The following is an 11,524-nucleotide window of genomic DNA, read 5'->3' as shown; positions in this document are numbered from 1 at the left end:
TCCCTAGAAAGAGAAGGGCTCTTTGAGATCATGTTGTGTAATCCACTCTTTAAACCTATGGAAACTAAAGTTTGAGTGGTTGGTGAATTGTTCTAATAATGATACTAATAAGCAGGCAGGCCTCGGGGAGAACCAATATCTGTTGGTCACCAATATAGGGCTCTTTCCATTGCCAATTTGTGCCACACCCTCTCATACCTCAGCAAATCAGATATTCCTTGCTCATTGGTTCAGAGAACTAACATGAAAGAGTAAATATGTCAAAAGCTATTTGACATTTACCATTGTACAGGAATTCATGGAGTTCTGTATCATAGAACAAGAAAGATATTAGAGGTCATCCAATCTGTTATATTTTTTTCACCTTCTGTACCCTAAGTGTATATGTGTGTATATGTGTAATATTACATAAACTTAATATGTTTATTTTTGTATCCATTTTATACCCTATGTATTTGTTTAAATCTTGATTTTTTTATTTAATTAAAATATTTATTAATTACCATGTAAAAGGCATAATTATTAGCACTTGACATATATTATCTAATTTAACTTTACAATAATCCTGAGAGGTTTTCTTATCCCCAGTTACAGATACAGATTACTTATTTTCCCTCAAAGAAAATAAGTCTTTGAAAGAGAGAGCATCTCACTTTGTATTTCAAAAAACAAGAATTACAATACATGTCCAGTTCTCTCCATGGTCCATGTTGTTAACAAAACTTTTCTTTGGCTCTTTACACTCATGTTCTGCAGAACTGCCAACCTTGTTCCTTTTCACTTCAGGATCTTCAACCTAATGATTACCTCTGACCGAAGAGGCCCTCCCTTCTATCCACACATGGATCATAACTTCAGGCCATTGAGATCTAAGGTAAAATGTCAGTTCTTCCGAATATTGTTTCTTGTGCATTTATTATTTTTATTTATTCTATTTTAGTTAATAATTATTTAAGTATTCAGACATTTATTTATTTTTAAAAAATTATTTATTTATTTATTTATTTCATTTTGTTTATTTATGTATTTATTTTTAGAGAGAGGGGAAAGGAGAAAGAGAGGGAGAGAAGCATCACTGTGTGGTTGCTTCTCACTCGCACCCCAACTGGGGACTTGACGTGCAACCTAGTCATGTGCCCTGACTGGGAATCGAACCAGCAACACTTGGCTCGCAGGCCGACGCTCAATCCACTGAGCCACAGCAGCCAGGGCTCAAACACTTATTTATTTTATATTCTTGTTTTTATGATTAAATTTTCATAGCTTTCAATCTATCTTGTATTTTCCTTTCTCCTCATTACTGTGTAAAATAAGAAAGCAATACATTTGTCTCTTTCACAGCTATAATCTCCCTAATCCAATACCTGGCATAGAGTAGCTCTCAAAAATTATCACTGAAATGAATAAATTAACTTTTGTGATTTACAGGCACTTAGCATTTTTGTGTTAAATCTTTTCATAGGAGTCAATGAATAATTTTAAAAATAATTTACTTTCAGTTACAGCACATGATCTAAGAAATACATTATAATTTACTTACTCTATTATCTACTTTTAATTTTTAAAAATAGTTTGCGTTCAACGTTTTTTTGTTTTTGTTTTTTGTTTTGTTTTTTGCTCTAACTTGAAGTTTCTCAGCCTTGGTACCATTGACATTTTGGTGCAAATATTTATTTGCTGAGGATGGAAGAGGGGCGCTGATTCTTGTGTGGTGCGATGGACAGCAGCATCTTTGGCCTTTGCTTGCTAGTAACTAAAAGTTTCCCCATTCTCAAGTTGTGAAAACAAAAATGTTTCCAGATATGGCCAAATGTGCCTTGGGGAACAGTCACCACAGTTGGGAACCACAATCTCTAAATTATGCTGCAATAAATACCTTTCAGTATAAAGCTTCCTTTCATGTGTAAAATTATTTCTGAGCGTTAACACCTCAAATTCATTTTATAAGTGGAAAAGCAGAGGCTTTGATAATAAATTACCTTTCCAAAATTTACACAATCATGAAGTGGCGACATTAGAATTTTATCCCCAATCAGTATGAGTTCAGGGCTTTGTGTTCAACTAACATGTTTCATGACCCCCAAGTGAGGGGCTCCTATATAGTGAACCCAAACTACAGTATCTTGCTTTTTGATTCCCTCCTTCACCCTACTTCTACTCCTTTTTCCCACATTACCTCGCTCTCTCCCATCCTGGCTTCTGGTAATCTATTTTCCTATCTCACACATGGAGATTCCTATCCACACTGTTTCACCCCTTTCACTCACCTCTCCCTTTGTCTTGGTCAGGTTCCAAAGAGGCAGACCCTAAGCCAAGGACATATGTGTAAGTGATTTATTAAGGAAGTGTCCATAGAGGATACTGCTTAGGGTGATGAAGGAAACGGGAGAGAGGAGGGAAGGAAGCCAAGCAGCAGTGCAGATGCTCTCTCATGCGTAAGTCCTGCAGAAGGTAACTTCAGCCCATTTCTGCAAGGAGCTCAAGCATGTGTTATGCCTCAGAGTACTCCAAAACTGGAGGCAAGACGGCTGGTTTTCATAGCATCTGGCAGTCTTGCATCGTGTTAAAGGGTAGAAGATAGGTTGTTGAATAAACACAAAACCATTAACACTCCACCACCCCTACATGTAACAGTTCAGGGGTGAAAAGAATCCATTTCTATCTGTGATGAGCCCCTCCGCTGTCTACTACATACTGTTCAGGTATTGAGTCAACCCTACCATAAAATTTACCATCTGCACAGTTTTCTGTTGTTGTGACCACTCTACTTGGTCCTGGCTAATAAACCAGAAACACTTAAACTAGCTATAGACAATGGTTCTGGGACTGGGAGTTCTGAGATAGCCTTCTCTAGGAATCTTTGGTCAACACAGAAGAAAAAAAATGAGTATGTTCATGTGTCTGGAAATTCATTGACACACTGATAAGACATTCCTGGATCAAAGTGACCTCCTTGGGGACTCCCATTTCAAGGCTCTGTCTTAGGCAGAATTGGAATTTTTGGCCTGAAAAAAATGTCAATTATTTTACTTAGGGACCGCTGCTCCCTTAATGAAGGCTTAAATTGAACTTTGTGGGTATAAACTAGTCATCTTTAGATTTATAAATATGAATTTACTGTTACAAGGGGTACCCCAAGAGCAGGCAGAAGGGACACAGCAAAGAAAATTACAGTCTTATTTCAGTGCCAGAAAAATGTTGTCACATGAGTCTTAACCAAAAATTTTTTTTTACAATCTGAGGATTATGCAACTATTGCCCAATAAAGTTAAATGGAATGATTGCACTTAGTCTTCATTGTGATTTCTATTATAAAAATAAGACACTGAATAACATAATGATGCATAATAGAATTTTTGAATTTCTTCAGGGACTGTGAAAATAATTTTGAAATAAGTATCAAACTATCAAAAACCATGATGCAGAATCACCTGCAAGGAAAATTTACATAATCGATATCATACAAATGCCATTTACTAGACACTGCTGTTCAACAGGTTATTTCGTCTTCTCCACTGTTGTTTGGTGACTTTCTCTCTCTCTTCTTTCCTCTCCACTCTCCTTTGTCTGAAATATTGTCTATATTTCTTAAGAAACAAGCTTACACATCTCTGGTTTATCTCTTGCCAAGAAAAACTTTAGCTTTCCATCTGTAAACATCAAGGTATTTTTCTAATGAATCCATTCCAACAAGTTCCTCTGTGCACTGATTAAATATAATTACTTTCAATCAGTTTCAAATATACTGATAACATTTGAGAAAGGTATTATAAGCAAATAGAAGACTTCTTTTCTTAATATTTTAGTGCTTATCAAAAAAAACCCAAAAACTCAAATGAGTTTGTATAATCAGACTGCTATTTGAAAGAGCTAATTTGAATAAAAAGCTCAGTTTTCTTTTCTCCATCCAGGAAACACTGCTGGTCTATAGCTCCTGCCAGCACTCTCATAGCTGCCCCAGACAGCCAGTTGCAGAAACTCTGGCTGAGTCATGTCTGTGCTCAGCTACTCAGTAATGAGCCATCTCCAGGGACATTCCTGAGATGTGCCGAAGTTGTATTTCTGGTCTCCACCTATTTCTCTGTCGTGCCCCAGGCCATGCCCACATTAATGGAATTTCCAATGCATTGCCTGCTCTGCAGGACAAAGGAAAATTCTCCAGAATTGCTACTTAAAATTACTCAATAAATCAGTAACAGAAGAAATGAATGGAATGGAATGCAAAATTCTTGGCTGTTAGCCCTAGATGGAACCACTTCCTTCCTATGAACAAACAGTGGTTAATAGATTGGCTTGAGGGGCTGTGAGAAAGGGAAAGTGTCTAGTTAATTTTACTCTGAAAATATAGAAAACACTTAGCATTTTCAAAGGGAAGGACTATGCTACTTCTTTTTTTATTCCCTTTCTTTCTCTTGGAGTAATGAGTATATACCCAGGTAATAAAGAGTCAGTGAACAAATGTTTACTGATTTTCATAATTAAACATAATTCAAAAGAATTAATGAACAAATATTTGCTGATTTAATGAATAACATTATGATTCACGTATGCAATATATTAGTTAGGCTCTACAAATTATCTATTCTTTCCTTTCAAACAATATTCTATTTGTGTCTCAGGAGACTCTCTAAAAGAAAAGTGCTGCTGACATCCTAGAAAGATAGCTATCTAAAAATTAAAAGTAATATGTAAATAAAATGTAATAGAAAACGTTGGAGAGAGTGAAATGTAGAAATAATGCAGAAGCAAATCTTCTTTTCATCCTTATTTTATTAACAGTCCCTTCTGTAATGAAACCAAAGTACATAAATGAACACATTTTCTTTCAGACTCAAGAAAACTGCTAATCACTGTTTCCTAATTATCTTTTTCAAGATGCCATACTGCTGTTAACTTCTAAAATATCTCTTTCTAATAAGCACTCCATTCAGTCCCCACTGCAAGTGTCTCAGTGCCATTGGCTCTGCTCCCTCCCAAACCTCACCCTTTCACCAATATGTCGAAATTCCTGTCCTCATGCACCACACCCTTCCCCACATATGGCAGACATTACTATTGGATCAACAACATTTTCTGCAGAAGTTTCATTCTGAAATATGTATCTAGATAAATGTGATTTATAGGAATGGGCAAAAAAAAAAAGATAAAATCTATTTGTTCTAGTAACTGTTATCATTGATCCTTTCAGTCCATGCTTCAAAACATCACCAAAGTCTCTTTTCATAAATATAATTCTGAGTATTCCACCTCTCTGGTTAAATCTTGCATGGCACACAATTTCCAAGAAGACAAAACACAGTAACAGGCTTTCCCATGTGACTTTAACCAGCCTCTTCCACTCCCTGTTACATTATAAGTTCCAAGCTCAGTGTGCTCTACAACATTCATTGTTATTAACAAGTCATTCCCTTTCAAGTCTCTATGTCTTTGTGTTTGCTCTTCCCTTTAGCTAGAAGACTTCCTTTCTCACATTACCACTTCATCTCTTTTATGATTTTGTTTGAATGGCAGCACATCTGTAATTATCTTCCCCAAGTCTATAAGACAGAGATAATGATTTACTCCCTTGACTCTTCAGAAACCAACAAAAGCCTTGAGTGTCTAAATTGTGTTAGGTTGCTGTACTGAAGATAAGGCATGGTTGTTCTATTAAAGATCATGGACTATAGTGTCTATGAAAATATCTCAATTATAAATTTTGTGAGGCTGGGTGGGGGAGAGAAATGGGGGGAAAATGGGACAACTGTAATTGAAAAACCAAAAAATAAAAATAAATAAATAAAATGAATTTTTGGAAAAAAATAATTTCTATTTCATTTAATTTTATATAATACTTACTGAAAAATGAGATATTTGAAGACTTCTTTATCAACATTCATTGTGAAGTGTAGGCAGAAGTTACTGGAAGCCATAAGCAAATTGGTGTCAAGATGGAAGCAGAATGGATAAGAGAGCTTTACGTGACCATCCAATTACTAGTTGAGTGTTGGTCAGCACATTAAAGATAAACATCTCCTGTTATACCAGCTTTCAAAGCAGGCATTAGTTTTAACTTTGCTAAGATGTAGTGACAGCTGCAGATGTTCCTTGAGATGAGGTATAAGGGAAGTGGATTAAGGATATAATTTTAGAAGAAAGCCAAACCATTTGTTATTTCCTTAATGAAACAAATCATCTTAAAAGGGATAACACATTATGCAGCACCTTAGTATTTGTTTATTTATTTATTTAACAAATGTTTATTGATGAACTTTGTGTAAAATATTTGTTAGGTATAGTTGACATAAAAAATTAATATAATCTCATAGAAAGCTTACATTCTGAGAGTGAAGAGACAATAATTGATGTGCAATAATGTAAATTATAAATAATCAGTTAATTATCTCATTATAATTTTGAGACTGAGGTGAGGAAAACATAGAATAGAATAATATAATCAAACCTGTTGGGTTAGACAAATTTTCTATTGCTTTAGCCACACTATGAAGAATGGCAAGAATTAGGTGAAAAGGGGATGGCAGATTCCCCATGGTTGTATGGTATGGAAATCACTCAAGGAAATGAAGAAAGCAGATATAGTGGGAAAGCAAAAACCCAAGACAACATGTATTTAGCTGAGCCTAGAAATATAGGAAATAATTAGATTTTTGTAGGTTATATTTAGAATTTTTAATTTTGTTATAAAAGTAATGGATAGGCATTTTCTCTTTTCTTTATTGGAAGGGGTTTGATTAGAACATCGCTTTCATCCAGTTTCCTGGCTAAAGTAGCATAGATTAGAGGTGGATAATGTTGATGTGGGGAGTTCAACAATCATGTCAGAATATTTTCAAATATTTGACATGGAATTGGTAAGATGATGCTAGATTGGATATAAAATTTAAGGGAGAGAAAAGTATCAAAGCTTTCTGGCTTAAGCAACTAGATGTTTACTGATGTCATTTTCTGCCAGTGGAACACAGGAGGGGACCTGCTTGCTATGAGGAAAGCATGCATTCAGGTTCATACCTGAATGTGACATAACTGTAACTCAGATGATAGGGCTGCATTGCGTACATGCCCAGACTGGAGATTGTGTGTGCCCTGACCAGAGATCAAACCCACAACCCTTTGTTACAGGGATGACGTTCCAACAAACTAAGTCACACTAGCCAGGGCTCAGGTTTCTATTTTAGTATCTTCCTCATAGAGAAGCTAAATGAAGTCATTGGAGAAGATATTAAATTAAAGATCAAGTAAAAAGTGTATAGTAGTAATGGGAGAAGGCCTAAGAGAAAGCCTTGAGGAACTTCAGCATTTAAAACTTTAATAAACAAGGAGGTGTGAACTGAGCAGACTGAAAGCATATGTGAAGTAACTTACTATTTATTAGCAAGGTAACAATTTTAGAGGACAAAGTATTTTTACAAAGAGGTTTTCAAAAGGCTTAGAAAATAGGACAAACAAATGTCTTGTTTCACACTCAAGTTATTTAAGTTCAGAAAGAAATTAGTAGATATTTAATAGTTGTAAAAATAGATGATACAAATAGTATAAAAACTAAAAATGGATAGATTGGACTTCTGGGATAGCTCAGAAACAAGCAGTCTCAGCCCCACACCAGCGCCCAATCCCAGATTTCCCATTCCAGGAAGATAAGTTCCCATAATTTCTAGCTACAAAAACCAGTGGGGATTGAGTTGATGAAAGAAACTTCTGGAGTCCCAAGCAGTTCCACTTAAAGAACCCACATATGGACTTACTCAGACTCAAATCCTCTGAGCTCCAGTACAGGGACAGCAGTTTGAAAGGACACAATTGCATATGGGGAGGAACTGAAGTTTCTGACATCAAAGTGAGAGCTGAGGGCAGCTTTTCCCAGACAAAAAGGCAGGCAAAGGCCATTGTTCCATTGTTCCTTTTCTGAGCCCTTCCCCCACAGAACCACAGAACTGGTAGGTGGGTGCCATATCTGAGACTCCATCAACTTGGCTAACACTGTTTGCCCTGCCCTGGAGATCCCCTGACTCAATCCTAATCTGATTGGTTTCTATTGGGAATCTCTTAAGACCAGCACAAGTAGAAGCTATCTCAGATGGCTGTATAAATTATGCAGGGTGACCCTGGGGAGAATACAGGTAAGAGCTGACCTTGACCTGCACTACCTGGGAAACCCCAGAGCCTGCACACCCAATGGACAGCTACAGACCATGTTGGAGCACCACCACCCTGACCCCACACAGATGATCCTCCACGGAGATCAAAGAGTGGTGGTCATGATCACAGCCAGTGCTTGCAGGTGACTGGCCTGGGTAAATCCCTCTCACTGATCTTCCAACAGTGATTGAGGTACCACTACAAGAGGAGGGTGTACTCAGCCCACATGAAGGGTACACCCAGCTTGGGTGATAGGGGAGGCTGTGCCATTGAGCCCCACAGGACACCTACTACATTAGGCCATGCTACCAAGACAAAAAGTCATAGAAGCTCTACCTAATATATAGAAACAAACACAAAGAGACTGCCAAAGTGACAGGACAAAGAAACATGGCTCAAATGAAAGAATAGATCAGAACTCTGGGAAAAGAACTAAAACAAATGGAGATAAGCAATCTATCGGATATAGAGTTCAAAACACTGGTTATAAGGATACTTGATGAAGTTAATGAGGACCTCAACAGCATAAAAATGATCCAGTTAGAAATGAAGGATACACTAACTGAAATAAAGAGCAATTTATGGAGAAACAACAATAGATTGGGTGAAGCTGAGAATCAAATAAATGATTAATAACATAAGGAAACAAAAAACAACTAATCAGAACAACAAGAATCCAAATAAATGAAGATAGAATAAGCAGCCTCTGGGACAACCTCAAGTGTTTCAACATTCACATCATAAGGTGCCAGAAGGAAAAGAGAAAGAGCAAGAAATTGGAAATTTATTTGAAAAAATAATCAAGGAAAACTTCCTTATTTGGTGAAGGAAAGAGACATACAAGTCCAGAAAACACAGAGGGTCCTAAACAAGAAAGGTGCAAAGAGGCCCACTCCAAGACACATCATAATTAAAATGCCAAAGATTAAAGATAAAGCGACAGTCTTAAAAGCTGCAAGGGAAAATCAGTTAGCAACCTACAGGGAAGTTCCCATAAGACTGTCAGCTGATTTCTCAAAAGAAACACTGTAGGCTAGAAGAGATTGGCAAGAAATAGTCCAAGTCATGAGAAGCAAGGACCTGCAGCCAAGATTGCTCTACCCAGCAAAGATATCATTTACAATGGAAGGGCAGATAAAGTGCTTCCCAGACAAGAAAAAATTCCTAAAGGAATTCTTCGTCACCAAACCAGTATTATATGAAGTGCTAAAGGGACTTATTTAAGAAAATGAAGAAGAAAAAAATTGTGGAAAATAAAATAACAATAAATACTTATCTATCAATAACTTAATCTAAATACAATCTAGGAAAACAAGAACAGAGACAGAATCATGTATATGGAGAGCGTTTTGATCATTGTCAGAGGGAAGAGGATGTGGGGGCAATGAGTGAAGTGAGGGGATTAAGAAGTACAAATAGGTAGTGACAAAATAACCATGAGGATGTAAAGTATGGTTTAGGAAATTGAGTACTCAAAGAACTTGTGCACATTACCCGTGGATTTGAACAATGGTGTGAAGATGGACTGGTGGAGTGGGGGTGCTAGGTGGATGGGGGCAAATGGAGAAAATTGGGACAACTGTAATAGTATAATTAATAAAATATAATTAAAAATAAAATGGATAGATCATGTTTTAATATGATTTTTTTAAGGAGAAGCAAAACAATTTCTGTAGTGAATTATTCATGAATTTTAGCATTGTGTTATTACAAAAGTAAGATAATTACAAGTGCCTCAGATTATCAGACAAATTAAAGAGTATAAAAAGTTAACCTTGGAAGGATTTTATTTCATGGATAGACTCTCTGGGCTAAAAATAAAACCTCTATGCTTTATCACCATTTGACATCCTCCATTGTTTTTAGGTAATTCAATTGATTTTGTTTACCAAATATCAACTTCATAAGTCATCTAATTTGCCTAAAAGTAATAGCTGACTTTTTAATTTGTCTCCCTATAATGAGATAAGATACTTTTTTTCTGAGAATGTAGTAAAATGTTGGTCTTGGAGCGCCCTGTCAGAGCAGTGAACTAACATCAATATGTGCATTTATAACAAATTTCATTTTATACAAAATAACATATGATGACACCTAAGTCAGGATATTCCCTTTTATATTTTTATGTCAGAATGTAATCATTTAGTTGAGAAAGTAATTTTTAGTAAAAATCTAATTTTTGATTCCATGAATTCTTTTCTGATAAAAAAAATCTCAGAGAATTTTTCCTTTTCAAAGACAAGTCAAACAGCCTGAAGGTGTGGCATTGTCATTATTATCTATTAGTACCACAGAAAAAGAGATCTGGACTAGTAAGTAAACTTGGCATTCATAAATCTCTGTAAAGCCAAACCAAATATCCTGAACTTTTGGAAAGCACTTGCAATAACTCTTGAAACAAGATAATGCAAGAACAGAGCAGACAAGTACAAATTAATTGTGTCAAGTCAAGAGTTAAGAGGTCTTCTGAAATATTCAAGCAATGAGAAAGGATAACATTTGCTCTTAGAATCATGACAATATTATTGCTAAACTTTTCTTATAGTAGTAAGTGGTTTTAATATTTGAAAGGCAGACAGTTCGAGAAAATGGCTTTCCTTCTCAAAGAACTAACATTTGAGGTATATTTAGAAAAATGAGGATTTCTACAAGGAGAGAATGATTGGAATACTGTGGTATCTAAGAAGATATTAAGGGCTGTATTAAAATGAAAAGGGGTTGGAGGAACCAGCTAGTATTACAGTATGTCTAGAGCATTGGGCACATAAATGGAAGTCGCAATAATTCAGGGTAACATGGCCATTGTTCGGTCTGCCTAGTGCTTTTCTCTCCTTTCTCCAATCATATGCTTTTTAAGAAAATCTTACTCAAAATATGTAATTCTATTTGTGGCCATGAATTATGATATATTATCTGGCTTCCAATCCCATCCTTAATGAAAGAATGGCAGGTGGCTCTTGAAATTCTTGTCCTTAAATATATAAGTGGAAGGCAGAAGAGGAGGTTGAAGAAATAAATACCTGTGTTTTTAGGAACTTTGAGAAACTGTATGGTCTTCAAGTATTCTAGAATTTCAATTTTCCATTCTCCCTTACATTTTGTGCTTCCTGGTTCATATTTTCTCCCTTCAGTGTCCTTGTTCATACAGAAGTTAATGTACCATGTTCCCTTGGTCCTGTGACATAATATTTTTATTTTAAAATATTTTTAAATTTGGGATGCATAGTATAATCAATATGACCTTTAATATAGTACATATTATGCTCCTATTTTTTCTTGAATGTTGTTCTCAAGTCAATATTGTGTCTATGATTGATAATATCTTAGAATTGATGATATGCATTAACTAATGTCTAGTTGCCATGAGGATTAACTGAGTTAGTACATA

Source organism: Furipterus horrens, unplaced genomic scaffold (assembly GCF_987537825.1).
Source record: "Furipterus horrens unplaced genomic scaffold, mFurHor1.1.pri manual_scaffold_9, whole genome shotgun sequence".
Classification (NCBI taxonomy): Eukaryota; Metazoa; Chordata; class Mammalia; order Chiroptera; family Furipteridae; genus Furipterus; species Furipterus horrens.
The sequence above is the reverse complement of the archived record's forward strand: the minus strand, read 5'-3'. Positions refer to the sequence as shown.